This window comes from Montipora capricornis, chromosome 3, assembly GCF_036669925.1.
Source record: "Montipora capricornis isolate CH-2021 chromosome 3, ASM3666992v2, whole genome shotgun sequence".
Classification (NCBI taxonomy): domain Eukaryota; kingdom Metazoa; phylum Cnidaria; class Anthozoa; order Scleractinia; family Acroporidae; genus Montipora; species Montipora capricornis.
This window is the reverse complement of record NC_090885.1, coordinates 5,961,771-5,980,740: the sequence shown is the minus strand read 5'-3', so window position 1 is coordinate 5,980,740 and position 18,970 is coordinate 5,961,771. Positions and strand designations below refer to the sequence as shown.

At 37.7% G+C, this 18,970-nt stretch overlaps 1 long non-coding RNA gene and 1 pseudogene across 2 annotated transcripts; one reads left to right on the top strand and one right to left on the bottom strand.

The window, feature by feature from the left end:
• Positions 1-2,884: 2,884 nt before the first annotated feature.
• LOC138041080 (uncharacterized) lies at positions 2,885-5,829 on the bottom strand. 2 transcript variants are annotated; one of them, XR_011130742.1, is made up of 2 exons: positions 5,697-5,829; positions 2,885-3,012 (listed from the first exon to the last, which is right to left on the bottom strand). It is a non-coding gene; the product is annotated as an uncharacterized lncRNA (long non-coding RNA). The 2 variants fall into 2 exon arrangements; XR_011130741.1 differs by lacking the exon at positions 5,697-5,829 and adding an exon at positions 4,082-4,301.
• LOC138041079 (neuronal acetylcholine receptor subunit alpha-10-like) lies at positions 4,998-17,169 on the top strand (annotated as a pseudogene).
• The last annotated feature ends 1,801 nt before the right edge of the window (positions 17,170-18,970 follow it).

Here is an 18,970-nt window from a genome sequence, read left to right as displayed (position 1 = left end):
TAAGTGCGCATGCCTGTCACATGCGTGACGACAACGACGACAACAACAACATGGTCATTTTGTTTACGAGTCACCCAGGCGAATGCATCAGTCAATCTAAATCCCCGCACCCCCCCGGCCGGGACATAGCGTGGCATTTTCGGGGAATTTTCCGTTATTTGACGAGCGAAAGGTCCGCAAGTATCGGGGACTTTGACCTCTTTTGCACGTCATCCAAGAACAGCGGGGGAGTGGACTGGGGTATTTTCCACTGAGATGGACTGGGTCAAGACTCGCTAGTCCGGCAAGATGGCGGCTTTTAGCCACGAAAATAGAAGGTAAGAGTCGTTTTATCTCAATCACCTTATATCTTTGGCTGAGTATGCCATCCGTCCTTAAGGTCGTTGTATAATCCTAAGAACACATAAATATAATTGATTGTTTTGTGAACAAAAATCTTTTGTCACAGTTTTTACTCGTGATTTATTATTCTGAGAATCACTTGACGGATCAATCATATTATCAGGTGTTTATATTCTCTTATGCATATTTAAAAAATATTTTGTTCATGGATAGGTCTGAAAACGGATAAGTCTGAATTAAAGTCTTTTATTATATGACTAGCTCCGTGGGAGGGCAAGGTAAACCAAATCGCGCGCTGTGATTGGCTACCCGAGAGCAAGATGGAGCTATCTTGCCCGCTCGGGATTTCTCGCTTGGTTCCGGAAGATCAAATATCATTTTTTGGTGTTTTAAGTCATATAATGAATCCTTCATTGACCAAGGTTGTTCGGTCAAGATAGCTGGATATTGGCCTCGTTCTTTTCTTCCGTGTTTATGGACCTCGACTTTTTTCTCGGTAAATAAACACGCAAAAAAAGAACTTGGCCAATATCCAGCCATCTTGACCTCACGCTTGGTCAGTAACCCATATGTTCTTCATTGGTGCAAATTTTGTGTAGGTGCTTGTCGAGTTTGGCGTAATGGAGACACGTGATGTGTATCTCTGATGAGGGATGTCTAGACGTGCAAATGCTGTTGAAAGAAGTGAAAAACGCATTTGGCATACAGTCGCAAGGATGTAGTTGCTTTATTCAAAAGTCTGATCAAGACTGGAATTTAATATTTCTCTTAAATGTTAACAGTAGACTCGAAAGACACCACAAACATTTTATACCATTTGAAAAGCAGTGTATGCGGTGACTTGTGTTACTTGACAAATAAAGTTTAAACCATTTACATTAGCCTGTGTCTTCCACCCAACAAGAGCGGGGTACGAGATCGTTAGCTTCAATTAGAGGGAAAACCTGACCTTGGGTAGCGGGACATTTTGCAACTTTAGAAGTAAGCCCTTGTCAAATGACCCGCTATGTCCCGGCAGGAAGGGGGGGGGGGGATGCGGGGGTTTACATTGACTGGTGCATAATGGCATGCCTTCCCAGTCAGGCTCAAAAACACCAACAAAACAGAGAAACACTTGGACTTTCGTGGAGGAGAAAGAGTTCCTCATCCTTTGCCGGGAACTTTGAATCGCGGAACAACTTGATAACTCACCGGCGTGACAAGCGCAGGTGTAAGTTATTTTTTGCTTTAATTCAATGGAATTGAAAGGGTTTTCAATTCGCAGCTTTGAAGGTGAAAAGTAAAAAGGTGGTAACTGTTAATTAACATTTATTCTTCGAGGGCGTGCTATATTTATAATGATGAATAACCAAATAAGCCCAAGTAGAATAATTGATTCATTAAAAACTTTACAACAAATAATCAAGAGAGGTGAAAGAAATCAGGAACGGAGACTGCATCAAAATAAGACAGTAACCATTTATACGAGATGAGACGAGATGCGTCTTATTTTCTCCCGTATAAATGGCCCTAGTATTTTGCTGCAATTAATGATGACTGGGTGTCATCATTAATTGCAGCCGAAATTGTTGTTTGGCTGCGCTATTTGTCATTTTTACCCTGTGATATTTTTCGCATACCTGTGTCACTTATTAATGTCCTGCTCGACTATGCGACACAAAGTTCAGTTATTCTACACATCGCTAAGTCATTTGATGTTAGGCTGCACTATTTTACATCATATTGAGTTGCTTTAACGAAAGAGGGCAAGCCTATTTCCCCTTAGACTGAATCACTTGGTTCTCCTCTAAATACAGATGGACTTTTTACATTTTGACTTCACCGTTTTACCATTTCATGTCTCCTTTCGACATTTGTCTGTATTCGTTTTCGCCTTGGCTAGATTGTTTACGTTTATCCTATAGTATATCATCTTAGTAAAGGCTGCTTAACAGTTTGTACTTTATATTAGCTGCTGGGTCAATGCTATCTAAGCTACCTCGTTTCGTCTGAACTATTTCGAACTCTTGTACTTTTGGTGGCAGCGGCAGCGCATGACGTGCGGGCATAATAGCTTGTGTGTCAAAGCAATAGACCACAAGTTTAAATGGTTTATAGGCTGCTAAATCCAGCACGCGGGATGATGGAAAAACACGAGAAGAATCACGTAAATCACGAGCCGCGGGGGAGTGATTTACGAGTTCTTCGAGTGGTCTTCCAACATTCACGTGGTTTATCACGCCTCTAAACCATAGAAACTTGTGAGTCTATTGCTTTTATATAATAATTCAGAAGAGGCGCGAAATTTTAATGAGTTTACTGGCACAATAGAGGTTTTGCACGGCAGCCATGTTGCATGGCAGGAACAATAGATTCTTTTTCCTATGGGAACAAATGTTCTTTGATATGCAAAACATTATCATTGTTTCTGCCATGCAAAACCTCTATAAGCAACAGCTGATGCGCTAATCAGAGCGCGCGCGAATTCCTGAGAGCGTCTGCGTGGGAGGCTATATAACTTGGAAAAACGAGCATAATTTGGGCAAAAAATGGGCACTGTTAGTGGCATAATATGCTACTTTTAATAGCACAATCTATAAACGCCTAGTTGCAGCACACGCAACGATTAGTTGAGTGAATTTATATACATGCATATGGTCCATTATCATATTTGATTACCCTTTTTTGTATCTGAAAAAAGAAAAAAACAGAATAAACAACTATTAGTAGTGTGATTGACTACTGCATCATTTCCAATATTTGCTGTAATTTTAGTTTATAGTAACACGTACATTTATGCGGTTTTTTCCGTCATGTATCATAGTTTCTTTTTGTTTTGTTGTGTTTTTTTTTTGATAATCTCATTACTTTGCAGGTATTAATAATATTTAAATGGCGGCCATTTTGGAATAAGGTGTATAGGCCTCTTGTTTTCCATCGAAACTTCCCCACCACTTTTTTGTGCTTTGATTTCTTCTATCATTTTTTTTTTTTTTTTGTAAACTTGTGTGTAGTGTGGCAAAATTAAAATTGAATTGAATTGACTTGAGTGACCCCGAATGACCACGAGTGAAAATCGTTGAAGAAGTTTAATAAAAATCAACAAACAGTACAACCTTAATAAACCATAGAAATCACAGAATTGATCCTCCAGCTTTCAACTAACGATGCTCATTCCGTTGATGGAAAAGCAGAACGTCTGCAGATTTGATTTATTTCGACAAAGAGGTCCTTCTAATACCCCAATGGGGCATTTTTTGAGTCTCTTCAGCCACGATTTATGAAAACAGAAATTTGAGTTTAATTCATGATATTCTGCTCCAAGTAGCTATAAGCTTTTCCTTCAACAGTCATCTCACGCAGAGATGAGTTTGAAAAATAATCATAAATGCACTGTGGACGTTTTTTTGCAATCTAAGGCCCGCGTTTTAAACGTCGCATTTTATATGTGCCGAATCTAATACAAATAAGAAAAATTAATCTATTCTTTTCGCTCATTTGCATTAGATTCGGCACATGTAAAATGTGACGTTTAAAACGGGCCTAAGAATTCTGCACAGAGTCGTACATCGAAAAGGTTTCTGGTTAACTAGCTTGCCATCGGCACAGCGAAGGGTGAGTGCTGACGAAGGGCTAGTTGTAACGCTCAGATATCTTCAATTTACGGTGGTTAATTTACTATTATCAACTCGATGGATGAAAACAAACTTTTCGTTTCACTCTCTACCGACCCAAAACCACAGTTTCTTCAGAAACTAACCTCTTCAGCAAATCCAACTCGCATGTGACCTGGCGGGAAGGCGACTTTTAACACCATGTCAAACCTTCTCCGGCCTTTTAGTAGTAATGAAACGAACATATACTGATGTGGTACAGATTCTCGTTGACTGTTTTGTTTCAAATTTTCTTCTAAACAACAGCTTCGATATCTCGGTGCTAACGAGGATTATTTCTTAATTTAAGTATCTCATTTATAGATGGTGATGACAACAGTGGCACCCAGAGCACCTGATCAAATAAAAAACAAAAAATCAGGAAAACGCTCCGGTCTAGGTTAACTGTATGAGGCTTGTCGTAGAATGTTCATAATTGAAAAAAAATGCAAACTTTTGATTCCACTGATATTTTTTCTGACGGACTTTGTTGGAGCCAAAATATAGCATTCGACATCAAGCTTTTGTGTCTGATTGGTAGAATTTAATTGTCTCCTACGGTTCTATCCTTTCAAAGAAAAATGCAAAACAAGAGCTCCATCGCTAAGAAAATCTGCAGGAATATTGACAAAATCGGTGATGTGAATTTCTTCAGATAGAACTGGTGTGCTCCTTTTGTCTGGGTATTGGCATATCCCCTGTGTTATGTATTTCGTTTCAAAATCTAGTTTTACTTCGCAGAATTAAGATTTATGGTTAGACAGCTGAGAGGTAATTTTGCTGGCTTATACAATGAAGCCGGTTATAATAAATGCTATTATTACGGAAAAGGAACTAATTTCTCGTGAGAAATGACACTCAGCAATTTCCGGTGTATGCTTTAGACTATTCAGCGTGATTTCATTTTCCATCCTTGTATTTTTAATATATCATTTTGCGCTGATATTTCAATTAAAGGGTTATTAATTTTTCATTTTCTGTCTTCTGCCTTACCATAAAGTGATTTGACAATTTAAAGTTCAAGTTTGGCGTTGATTAAAGAGTTAGATTCGATAGTTGGATTTTAAAGTGAGATTTCAAGAGCCAGGTAAGAAGGGTAAAAATTGAGGTGTTTTTTTGATAAGGTATTTTAGAAAAATCGCAAACGCCAAATACATTTCTTGCGCTGATCGTTGAAAAGGTTTGCAATTTAATGAAATGTTATGAGTAATGCACTCGAAATATTATTCTTATGAGCTGAATTCGAACACAAGCCGGATCAGTACAAAATCTTAGCCATCTCGTTCTCTTTGAGAGCAAACCCCAAATGATTTTTACAGTTGACCTAACCTTTCGAAACTTTCAGCTATTGTAGTAGGCGACGTATCCAATACCTATTATTATTATTATTTTATTTTTTTGCTGAATTCAACAACAAACTCTGCCGCGGTAACGATTACCGTCCATCATTTAGGAAATACTAAATAATTGTTTCTCCGCTGTGAATAAAATTGAAAATTTGATCATTGAATAAGGGCTTATCTTCACTTCGTCAATTCTTTTACCTTTATATGTCAAGTTTGAGCTTAAGGTTGCGTGGTCGTTTATCTTTACTTTAATATAAAGAGTCCACGCATTTCAGCAATGTTTTGCGAATCTTTCATATTCCATCTTTCAGAGCGGTAAATCGCAGTGCATAGCATCCGTTACCCTGTTAGTGAAGTGATCTGACCCTAAACTTACCTTCTAGATTGCCTGTTCGCGTAATTTTACTTCGAAATTGCGATAAGCTTCATATAACATGATGTTTCAGAGATGCATAGTGTTTCCCTTGAGACTAGCGAATGTCGTGCAAACATAAACGAAGTTGTACGGATGCTTTCCGAATACGAGCTGTAACGAATCAATTGGCCAGCACAATAAAGATGGCCGGCAAGACTGTTATGTTTTTATTACCATTTAAGCTTTCCGTTTTGTTCTATCTCTACTTTCCTATCAATTGACACATGAACACTTTCGCATCGGTTCAACGTAGAAATACTTTGTAATCATTGCTGGAGTTTTAGTGAAAACTTTGAGAAATTATAAAGACGCATTTTGCAGTCGTACCTTAACTCGCCTACCGTCAGTTCAGGAGCCTCATTGCCGTACGCACATTGATCAGCCAATCTCTTTTTCATCTTTTGGCACATTATGAAATTCTTACTGTTGAGTTGTTTGTTTGTCTTTTCAGTCACTTAGGTGGCTGCCTTATAATAATTATTGTTCCTTTACTACGCAGTGCATTTGGAAGCAATGCAATTAAAATCGTCATCATATTTAACCCTGAGATATAGATGGTAACGGTGTATCCAGTGTTTCACGAGGTATTATGATTGACGTTCCTATGGCAACATTCACAGCAGTTTGAGGAGCACTCCAAAATACCAGCTTTAATTTTCTGGAAAAATTCCCCGGTTATTCCTTTTTAAATTATTCCTGCTGCAACTTAATTAAAAAGATAGGTTAAGACAAGACTCTTAAATCCCTTTTCATCATTAACGTTGATTAAAGTTAAAATTAATGTAGCTTAATACAATATATAAATTTTATCTCGTTTTTTAGTTATGTTCTCTCATATTTTGCTTACAACTTTGACTTGATAATAACGGGAAGTTATACTTGGAAACATCATCAAAACTTTTCAAGCACTGAGTTTTTTGAAGTCTTAGAGTCTTGGAGTTTTGTCTTTCATGTATTTTGATAACGTCAGTAGGGTTGAACTTTGCCGTCAGACCATGAATTTCCTCTTTTACTGATGAAACGTTTAGTCCGATTTATATCTTTTTCATCACACACGTAACAGAGCTGATCCACGCTCATCAGTGGCTTTGAAGCTTTCAGTTCCAAGTTTTAAACATTGATTTTACCTCAAAGATTTCCATAAAATCTTTTATCTTTTACGTTGTCATCTGCTAAACTGTGGCCATGTGGCTGCAGCGTTGTCAACGTTCAAACATTGGAAACAATACCGAAGTATAAGGAAATATAACCACCGAAAAATCTTCGTTTCGGAAAATTTCAGTCAGGCAATTGCATGCGCAAGAAAAGCACAATTGCTCATCTCAATCGAGCATAGGGCACAGCTTACGCGCGAAGACTCTATGCTTTGGATCAGGTAAAAAGTTCAGTCTCGGTCTGAAACAGTTCCAGTTCTTTCTCGTGTCCTTGGGAATCAGAAGCAGAGTCCACAATTAGAGCTGGTTGCCTACAATAATGTTAAATACATAGTTTGCGTACAATATCAAGTAAAAGTTCCTGTTTCAGAATATTCGATAAGAAAGGTTTTGTTGTTTTAACGATAACTGTTTTGTTCTTCTCCGCAAAAAATGGGTGAACGTGATATGAATTAAAAGGAAGGCCATACGCCATGACGCTCACCTCGCCGTCTAGCAAGTAACTTACGCATGGGTACATACATGTTAGAAGGGTGATGTGGCTGTGCGCATGCGTAAGGAACTGGAGAGGTCGCGGCGGCTGCCGGGTTCGTGATATGTATGGAGTGTCGCCTTGCTTTTAATTGCGAAACAAATTCCAAAGCAAAACAAATTGTTCATATGCATAAACGTTCTTTTTTTTTTGTCTTTTTTCTCTGTTATGAGGTTTATTTATATAAATCGCAGCTTTCAGTTGACTGGCCCCGGCCCCTTCTATACTTTTTTTAATTATCTTTCTCTGAAGGCAATCCCTTAAAGAATGCGATTCAAGGCATGCAATGAAGGATGGGATATTCAAACCGATAGATGCACAATTGCCGTGTGACCACTATGTTTTTGACCATTTATAAATACAGGAGCGACAAGGACTTGAAGAAACTTGAAGTAGTCATCGCCTTTTTACTTGAACCTTGTTTACGGCGAAAGAAAGAAAGCTTCTGTCCGCGCGGTATCGGTTTACGAATAGAGAAACACTTATTTTGCGATAAAGCCATGCGCTTCTATCCTTCAGCTAACTGTAAACTATAATTTGAACATTTCCCAAGAAGAGAAATACCAGGTTATGTCTTTTGTGGCTGGAATCTAGGCAAGATACTGTAAAGTTAAATTAAATTTGCATTGGCGTCCTTCTATAAATTAGCAAGAAACATACAAAATCGAATAAGGAGTTATTATTTAGTTGTATCTTCTTAAGACAAAGAAGAACAATTTTTGAGTCATATTAAGGAAAGTGTCCTTTTTTTTGTCGTTGCTCATCAGATCTTCGGTCATCTGTTGCGTAGAAAAATATATATTTTAAGCAGAATAGTCATTTGAATCTTGGACTCCATCATAGAAACCACGAAAATTTTGTTCCCTATAGTTTATCGGCATTTATTACAAATTGGTTCTTGTTTGATACTGCTCCTAGGGAATTTAAACCTAGGCTATTTATGAGAATCATTTGTGTGTTAAAGGTTTGTTTACGTGTATTTTGCTTGTGTTTTTGTGTAATTCCATCGTGGGTTGTTGGCCACCTGTCTATGTGGAAGTTGATTGAACTAGCTTTTCTGTGCGTGTGGGGACTACCCACGGCTTGAATCCAACAGCCGCTGTAATATTTTGTTTAATTTTAATCAGTATAGGTAGCATCGCTTTGACGCAGTGTGGGACAGAAATAACCCTGTTGGTTTGGTTATCCTTTTGTGAACTTCAATATTATTACAGTTCCAAGAGTTGTTTGGTGGGCGAGCAAAATATTCAAATCTACAAACGAAATTCAGGATTGATTCAAACCACAGTCTTCAAAGTCTTTTGGATATCACACGCATGGGAGCTTTGCGAGGTGAGTTTTAAACAAACACATATCATTACTTCTCCCTTAGATGTATTTTAAAATAAACTAAAAATTCCCAGTGTTGCGTGGCATTTAGGAATCCACTTCGATAGAAACTTCGCAGACGTTTCATAACAAAAAGGTACTTAAATTTTCTTCACTTCATATTCATTAAAAAACGTTTATATAATAGATTTCACTAAAGGTAATTTAGGTGAGAAATATTATTACTAGTACTGAACTTATAAATCGGTCATAAGTTTGTACCAAAACTTTTAAGTCTCTTGAGGAAACATCTTTGCAAATACCCATATTTGATTTCTCTCTTAATTATGTACTTAAACACGACTTCCTCAATTATGCTTTTCGTCCGAGTTGAGAAACCATTTTTTTTTTGTAGTCTACAATATCAATGTTTTTTCATAGCGACGTTTACTTGAAAGTCATATCAAATAATCCAAAAATTCAATTTTAACTTGCATTGCAAGACTCTAGGGACAATAAGATGGTTTTAGCTGCGTTGACGGTCTAATCTATAAAATCTACACGGAATTATCATTGGCCTATTTTGTGAATTTTGAAATTATTGCGATTAGATGGCAATTGTTTAACACAGTCGAAGAAATTGTGGCTTAGAAATGTTTTCCTTTTGCAAATTAGATTGATTAAATTATGTCAGACTTGTTTGGCCTTTTCATAGAATTTTGCAACTTAATTATTGTTTTCAAATGTACCTGCGTGTTGTAGTTACGTATAGAATTTTTAATGTGTTGGCAAATCTACAGACAATTGCTTCAAAGATTGGTGATTCTACATCGGTACGATCTATTTTCGGTAGACATCATTTCGTAAAACGAGAAAAGGGAATGTGAGTCAAGTCAAAAATTCTCGCCCTGCGATCGTTTTCTCTCTTTTAACCAAGACAACACCAGTGGAGAATGTATGCTCTTAAACTGAAATGGAATAGTTATCGCACTTATCAGTTTTTTTAAGGTGACATAAATGTGTTTTCAATAACGAAAACCTACCTTTACGAAGAAAAGCTTTCATTCTATGTTGTAAATTATATTTAGTTCAGTCTCAGATAAGTAATTACCTTTCCAAAATTAAAGTCAATTTCATTTCATTATATTCAACTCGATTGTTACAAATTAATACTGCCTTAAAAAGCTAGAGCTCGAGAGCTTTAAAACTACGTAGGTCTTCACTAAAATGCCAGCTACTGTAAACGTAATGATATATATTTTTATTTTTTTCCTTGTTTTATCCTTGTTTTGTCTTTAAGTCGTCATGACAGTTCCATTTACACAAAATAAGTCAAGGCAAAATTTCTTTTTTTTCTTTTTTTTTTAATTAAATTCATTATTCCATACACCTACATACATTATAAAAACAATATTATACAAAATGAAAAAAAAAAACAATTAAAAAAAATACACTAAACAGTTACATTATTGCGGCAACAATTACATATTATAGAAATTACAATTAGATTTTTTCAATACGGTATTTAAAAGGCAAGATTTCTCAATTTCGCGTAAAGAAAGAAGCAACCAACAAATAACATGGAGGAATTATATAATTAAATAACAGGGTCGGCAAACACAACTTGTGCTCTGCATGGATTTTGTCAAGTTGCCTGCAGAATTGAAAGCAAGCGCAACAATTATTCTTAATCTTATCAAGGAAACACAAAAATGCCTTTAAAATGGGGCTTTCATATTTACAGACCATTTTTATTGATTGCCAAAACTAGTTCGCCAATAGTATAAATATCATCTTATGTAGAAACACTTCGCAGCGTGTTGTGTATGGGTGAGTCACGCGGTAGCTATCAACTGCAACTGATGAATTTGGAAGAAACTTCGGGAAGAATGTTAGATTCGGTATTACCCTTCTATTTCTGCGAAGAGCCCAATGTGGGAAAAAAAAAACGTTAGGACCGACAAAAATAAAACAGCAAACCTCATGTCTATGTCTTTGTCTAGAGTCAAGGTTAAGCCGTGTAATTTTTTTCTACGTGAACATGGCCGTTCTTCTTGACTGTGGTTAGGCCTGGTTAACCATCGTAAAAATGTGAAATCAAACAGAGTAGCGTATTAATTACAGATATTGCACCTTCAACTTAATTACTATGCAGAGATTTTGTATTCAAAACAACTTTTTTTTTTCTTGCAAAGACCCTGACCAAAATGCACTGATTTGAGTTTAACCTTTCCACGCGTTCTGTAAACTGCGCCACCCTTTGGTTTTGATGTAACCATCTATGAAGCAAAACAAAAATTTCATTCTCTAATTAACTATGTATAAGAATGTTTGTAAGATCTGAAAAAAAATATTGTATGTAGCTCTCAAAACACGAAGTACGCTTGTTTTTTATACGTCTTGGTTTATTAACACCTCTCGACATTAATTGCTCTTGAGAGAAAAAAATTGTTAACATAATTATACTGTGCGCAACTGCTACAGCTCAGCTTACTTACTATACTCTCAATTTACCACTCAACCAAGCGTAGTAAACAAACAAAAGCGACAAAAAGGGAACTTTTAATTTTTCTGCGGGCTAAAGTTTATTTTGAGAGGTAAGGAGAACAACCGGATAGCCAAAAAGCAGATGGTGCAATGACCATATTTACGCATGCGTGCACAGCTAGCCGTCAGAATCGCCTCTTGAATGTTGAATGTGAAATGTCTGCGTTCTTTATTACGCATGCATATCGTACGAATTTTGAACAAGTTAATCAAAGAAACAATCATTTTCTTTCAGGTAAATATGAAGTCTCGCATGCTCCTGTTGACAAATGAAACAGTCGGAAAACTGAGTCTATTTCAATTGCTTTTATTTCTTTCAGGAAAACGTTTTTTAAATGTAATAACCGATGAAGAATGAGACGGGTTGGAGGATGTGCTCAAGACCACACATTTATCTCAGAGTCTTCTGTCTTGTCGCTATTTACCTAACATGCACTCAATGTGAAGTTTTGGGAGGTAACGCCGGGCTATCTCATTTCGCAATCTTATTCTTAAATAATGATCAAGCAGACTTCGCGAAAAGACTGACTCTTCAATAAAAGGGATACAGTGATGTTTTTAATTTCCTCCTTTCACATTTTATACTGCAATTTTCTTGGTCTGTTACGAGCTTAAGATAAAGATTTCAAGCGATTGGCAGATAGCAAATCCAGAATAAAATGAAGATGGTCAGGTCACTGTACGTGGCATTGTTGGCAAGATGGAAATTACAACGTTGTAAGTGATACCGCCTGTTTTAGAAAGGGTAAACTTCGATTGAAGAACACAAAAATTAAATAGGTGGACTTTATTTGGCGACGGTAACGTAACATGGGAATGATTCGTTCAATTAAGCTTTCGCTGGAGGTCGCTATGATCGTGTTCATGAACATCGATATGTACCTGTCGGATGTCTTAAAATTCTTATGCAGGGTACATCGGAATTCGCCGTTCTTCCTTCCCCTTCCTTTCTTAAAGACATGCTACTAAAGGGACCACTTGTTTAGATAAGGACATCGTACTTTTACAAATGGCTTTCTCGGAATCGACACGTTGAAGCCGAACGTTTTCAAGAAAAGGCCTTTTGGTTAGGTATGTTACATAATTGCAGCTCCACATCAAAACGGCGTTTTCGTGATACCTGTTTCACGGATCTGAGCCAGCAGACTGAAGCTGAAGCTGAACAGCCTTTTACGCCTTGAGTAAATCCTTTATCTAAGCCAGTCATTTGCATTGTTAGGGTCAATTTCTTAGGCTGTGACTCCTTACTTCTGATTTAAAATGCTTTTCCTAAAATCATCATCAGAACTTTCATAGGAATGCTAATGTATTTGGAGAAAAATATCTTTATTCTGTCATCTTTTACTGCTTGATGGTACGCTGTAACATGTTTGTTTTTACTTCAATGTGGAAAAACCGTTGCGCAGGATAGGCTGCTGCTCCGATATAATTGATAACAAGAATTCATCGAAACTTAATGTTGCTTTATTATTTTTTTTTTTTGACGCAGACAAACGCGAAACAGAGGAATTTCGACTTCTGCGAGACCTGTTTAAGAACTATGACAAGGAAGTTAGGCCAGTTTACAACACCAGCGATGCTGTTAATGTTGAGTTCAGCTTGGCTTTAATACAGATTATCTCAGTGGTAAGTAAACAATTCTTGCACTAGGTAGTCTCTCGTGTGAGGAAGAGATGAGATGACTGTTCGAAGTAATAAACGGACCGACTAGGCAATTCTTTTTTGAATATTTAATCCATGAGATTATAGAGCAAACCTCCCCTGAAAATCAAGCAATAGTAAGAATGGCAAACAAGCTAAGGTACTGGTTTATTGGACTCGGTTTTTCTTTGTTCTCCAGGCTGGCAGGAGATTAAAGTGAATATTCCTAGCTCACAGTCAACTGTCTGAAAATTTGGGAAGGGGAGAGGCTGAAACAATAACTTCAGATATATAACATCGGGAAAAAGATGGTTCAAGAGTCAGTATGATCATCTAAGACCAATGTTTTCTTCTTGACTTTTCAGAATAGCAAGTCTCAACTGTTGACTCTTAACGTCTGGATTCGTCAGGTACTTTGATTAAGGGGACGAAGAAGAACAGTTAGTTGGTTTTGCTTAGGCTTGGGGTTACTTCAGTTGCGTATATCGAATTAAGATGCAAATGTGAACTGCTGAACTACTGAGTAATCAATCTACATATAGACCATATCGTAATCGATGGAAATGAAAAAAACATTCAGTGTATTCTTACTTTCTATTCCTGTGCAGTCACTTACAATACAAAAAACCCTAAATACTACTTCTGCCGACGTTTACCAGCAGAAAAGGAATTTTTGAACATAATAGAGCTTCCGTAATCATTTCTCTTTTTACACAATATATATACAGAAATGGAAAAATCCAATGTTAGCGTGGAATACGACCAAGTATGGAGGTATCAAATCAGTGAATCTTGATCCCAGTAGAGTTTGGATTCCTGATGTGATTTTGTATAACAAGTAAGTGATTATAAACGTTATTACATACGGGGAAAAATTACTGAATGCTGATTGGCTAAGACTGGGGGCATTTTTCCTTAATCACGAGAGCACTTTTGGTAATCAAGAAGGTATGATTACTTGATCCTGATTGGTTAACAGTTGCTTATCCAGAGCAAGCGAAGTTACAAGAGAATCTTTTTCCAGATTAAACTACTTTTTTGTCCACATATAAAACACATTTTAAGCGCTATTTCTGTTGACAGCAAAAATTTATTGGGTTGAATTTTAATTGAACGGGAGAGTGTTGATTGTCACATCCCTAGGTGTTCTCCTAGCTACATACCCTGCATCGTGAACGAAATAGCACAGTATGCATCAGACCACGGAATGTTTAGGAAATGTGGCGTGGCCTGCCAGGATTTGGTTCAAGTAATCTGTAGCCTGGTTAGATCAGTTATTGAATATGCAGCACCCGTCTGGGCAGACCTTCCGGTTTATCTGAGCAAAACCCTACAATTGATACAAAAGAGGGCATTTAACATTATTTTCCCTGGGCTGCCATATGATGTAACCCTTAGCCGTTCAGGCTTGCTGCCCCTCAGTCAAAGGCAGGAAAAATCATGCCAAAAGTTAATGCAGAATTTCCGAGATAAAGGTTTTCTTTCAAACATAATACCCATTCCCCCTGAAACCCACCATGGGTATTCTCTTCGCTCTGGCTCTGTTGTAAATAGCAGTGTTAAAGTAGTTGCCAGGACTGAACGGATGAACAATTTTTGTACTTATAAATATCATGCAATAATGTAGTTGCTGGTGCCCTTGTAATTCAGCTGTAGCTGCAAGAGGGGTAAATAAACTGATCAATCAATCAATCAATCAATTTGTCGCGGCACTGAAGGGTCTTTCCTCAATAATTTTGCCCTTTATGTGATAAAAGTGTCATCGATATGTGCCTTCGTGCAAGTTAAGGTCGTTAATTAAGGATTAATTCCACTTATATTTTCCAAGATTGTCCAAATTGCCCTCGCGCCTTTTCACGAAATGTTGTAAAAACTTTGAAAATACGCGCGAAATTAATCCTTAATTGCAGTCGGACCCATGCGATTACATATACCAACGGGAAATTATGTCTATGAAGAACTTAGAAACTTATAACTTCAGATCCCTTGACCTTCAGTTCAGTTGGTTCTGGGGAGAGCCAAACTTTTGCTTGGTCGCCATCTTGGAAGGTCAACATTACAACTTGGGAATTCGAGTCGCAACTTACAACAAAAACAACAACAATTCTTTATTACCGTTGATGTTATTTACATAAAATGAGAATAGAGAAGTGAACAAAGAAGGGTACAACGGTACTGGCAACCTAAAATAACCAGTGGGTTAAAAATGCTAGGTTGTCAGTATACAAACTGACTTTGCTAAATAGGTCGGAGTCACACTACACACATACGACTTAAGTCATATACTATATTACCACTTTTAGTGAAATGTTCTAGAGAAAAAAAATGTTATCAACTGAGGACGCAGTACCCCCGTTCTCAAGCGTGTTATGTTTCACCGAAGTAGGGAGCTGACGCCAAGACGATGACGCCGCCAACAAGAACGTCGTCTAAAAATATTATTTCTCGTTATTGTAATAATTTCCTAAAAACCCCGAGTCATTCGAATGAAAAGTGTGTATCAATATTGCAGGGATAAAATTGGCATGAACGGTCAGGTTGTTTGGGAAGAAAATTAAAAATGTTTCGTCAGGTTCACACGTCGTCTACAAAACCTCAAATTTTGGTCAATTCACGTCGTTGTCACGACGAGGACGGCAAAGAAATGTGCGAAAATGCAAAACGAACGTGCAGAGCGATTGTTTTGGCTAATTAAACCCATTGTTTCGTGTCGTTCTCGCAGCCGTCGTCGTCTTTCTTGCGTAAGCTCCTTAATCAACACGCTTGACCTTAGATAAGGCAGGTAGAGGACAAATGGGATCCTTCTTGAATTTCTTGAAGCTTGAGTTGTTTCTTGAAATTTTTAAAAATTATCGTCATCTTTATTTTACAGCGCTGATGACAGTTATGGTGGTGGATTAGAGAAATACAAGACATCAGTTATTTTGCATGCAGATGGATACAATGAATGGAACGCACCATGTTCTTTCACAAGTACTTGCAAAATTCAAGTCGGCAATTTTCCATTTGACAAACAAAACTGTTCACTTAAATTTGGTTCATGGACATTTCAGGGCGATCGATTAACAATGGTGTCCACTGATTCATCAGCAGACCTGCGTCTCTTCATGCAAAATGGAGAATGGAATCTTCTAGCGATGCCAGCAAAGTTAAACATAGTTTATTACCCTTGCTGTCCATATGCATACCACGACGTAACATTGAACTTGATCATCAAGCGCAACCATTATACTACGTGTTCAATTTAATTCTGCCATGCGCACTGATCTCAACCCTGACATTGATTTTGTTTTTCCTGCCACCCGAGTCTGGGGAAAAAGTTGGTCTTGGGATAACTGTACTATTAGCGATGACCGTGTTTTTGTTGCTCGTTGCCGAAACACTTCCGGCGACCTCCGATGAAATTCCGCTCCTCGGCCAATATTTTATTGCAACTATGTTTGTTACCGCGATGTCCTTGGTCAGCACGTGCACAGTGTTGAATTTTTTCCACCGAAGTCCTGCTACTTCCCCGATGCCTCGATGGGTGCGGGTCATAATATTGGTTACATGGCCAAGGTTTTTTGTTTTAAAATAGAAAGAGAAGATGAAATCAAGATGATGACACCGAAAAACAAGCGAAAGAGAATAGAGTTCGACTTAAACGGCGTCGTACCGTTCGAGGATGATATATATATGACTCTACCCGGGAGCCCCCGAAAATTTCGCGACGATATGTCACTTGTTTCACAGAGCGGCCGAAGTACTCCGAGTAGGCGGAGTGTGCGCAGCATGAGTCTGGTTGGAGGACAGAATTCGTTCGCCGATCGCTTACTTGATGATATTAACACCCTTGCAGATGACGTACGCGCCAGACAAGAAGATGAGAGACAGCGAGAAGAATGGCGAATGGCAGCTCTCGTCTTGGATCGAATGTTCTTCTGGTTGTTTCTGTTCCTAACACTTCTGACAACCTTTTTGATCTTCTACAGAGAATCAACTATATCATGAAATAAGATCAGTAAGACTCCTTTCCCTTGATTGAAAAAGATTCCATGGATATGGCAAGTACACGAGGTGTAGTGCATGATTACAAGTGGAAACTAATGCCCAAAAAGAGGTTCAAACGAGTAAAATATGAGAAAATTAGTATGCAGGTAAAGTTTTTTTTCCCAGCTTCAACATTACTGGCATATACGATTTATATTCTCGAGATAAGCGAGGTCTATTCATGCTACGACGTTCAAGTTACGTATATCAAAGATCAAAGGAACAGAATGTCGCCAGTCCGAGTCGCATATAGACTGCACCGCCTCATTTGTGAGTAACACGCCCGGTTGTAAGTAGGTTATATAAATTATCACAATATCATTTAATACTCGTCGAAGCTGAGCGCGCAGCAAAAAGCAGTGGATAGCACCAGAAGTGAGACGTTTTCTTTTTTAAACTTGTCCAGACTCTAAGAAATTTAAATCGCCACGTATTTTTACTCTGTTGGAGACGATTAGTTAAAAAATTTGGCCTGCGAAACGCTCCCTTCCGGTTTCCGTCCATAGGGCAAAAATTAAAAGCGTGTGCTTTTCAAGCTCCCTGTAATAAAGACAGCAAAGCCAATGGGATAAATTATGGCAAAGTGAATCTTAGCTTGGTTTATTAAGGCTTAAAAACTACATTCTACAAATAACGCAATTCCTTAAACTCAAAGAGCCGATACATTTGTCGTTTAATTCTGTTATTTTTAGCGTTCAAGTTAGAATTGGCCTCGTCGTTGTTTAAGCTATCTAGAGTTCTTAAATCGTGTTGTCTTGGTATCATCGATTACAATTTTGATCGACGAATGCTTTTTATTTCTATCCAGCCACGTTAGTTGATTGTCATGACGGGTGCATTTTCGTAGGGATACCTCCTTAACCTATATACCATAATCTCATCAATGTATGTATTGATTGTCTGTGTTCCTTATACATAATTAAGGAACAAGAAAGTTTACGGGTAACAGAATCATAAATAGTCGTCACTCAATCTTGAAGAGCTGGTTCAGATCTGTGATAAAGGTATGCTTCACCTAATCACAATTTTCTACCAATCGAGAATTTTGGATTGCTCTTAGAGCAGTTTTCAAATGGCTGTCGAAAGTAATGATGCGATTGCAATTGCTACACTTAGTGATTTGTTTTAAATCTCGGCGCCAGTTTATCAACCAATGAAAAGGAAAACCAAACCCAATCGCGACTTGCACGCTCGATTTTTCCCGCACTTTGAGCAAGTTACACGGAACTGCTACGAATTTCGATTGGTTCATTGCCCGGTTTGTACCCGCTGTGATTGGTCGAAGTAATTACTTTGGTATTTGTTTTACGACACTCAATTGAAAACCGCTCTAAAAGTAAAGGGTATTACCGATACTACTGACATAACCTTCAGCCGATAATTCGAGTTTCCGTTTGCTGGATAACCATACTTTGCGAAAGCAAAAAGGTACCGCGGAAAGATGCCATAAAAGTTGATTGTTAAAAATGAGAAAACTTCAGTAAAATAAAGGAAATACATTTTTAACTTGTATAACAATTTTCATAAGCTAAAAACTTCATTGTTTTGTAAAATGTCGGTATTGTGAGTAGTCTGTATATGCCAATAGCCAGTTTCTTGTTGTCCAGTAAAATAAAGTTCATTTAATTTTACTTATCTTGTTCAAGTTATGAGGATAAATGGTTTTCCACTTGGAGTATGACTTTTCATACAATCCAGCAATCTGCAATGGAGAAGAATTTCTGTCATGGTAGGCAAACAAACGGTGGATCAAGTAAGGGCAATTTTTTTTACGTACTCGTAGAAAAAAGAAGCCCGCCTGAAAGAAGTCGAGCCTTACGACCTTCCAATATCTAACAGCTAAAGGAGTTTAATTTCTAATGAAATTATGGGAGCAGAGATGGCACAGTGGTGAGAGCACCTGCCCTCTCACCAATGGGGTCTGGTTTTGATTCTCTGAGATGGCGCTGTCACTGTGAGTTGATTTTGTTGTTTCTGTACTCAGGTTTTTCTCCGGGTACTCCAGGTTTTCCCCTATCCTCTAA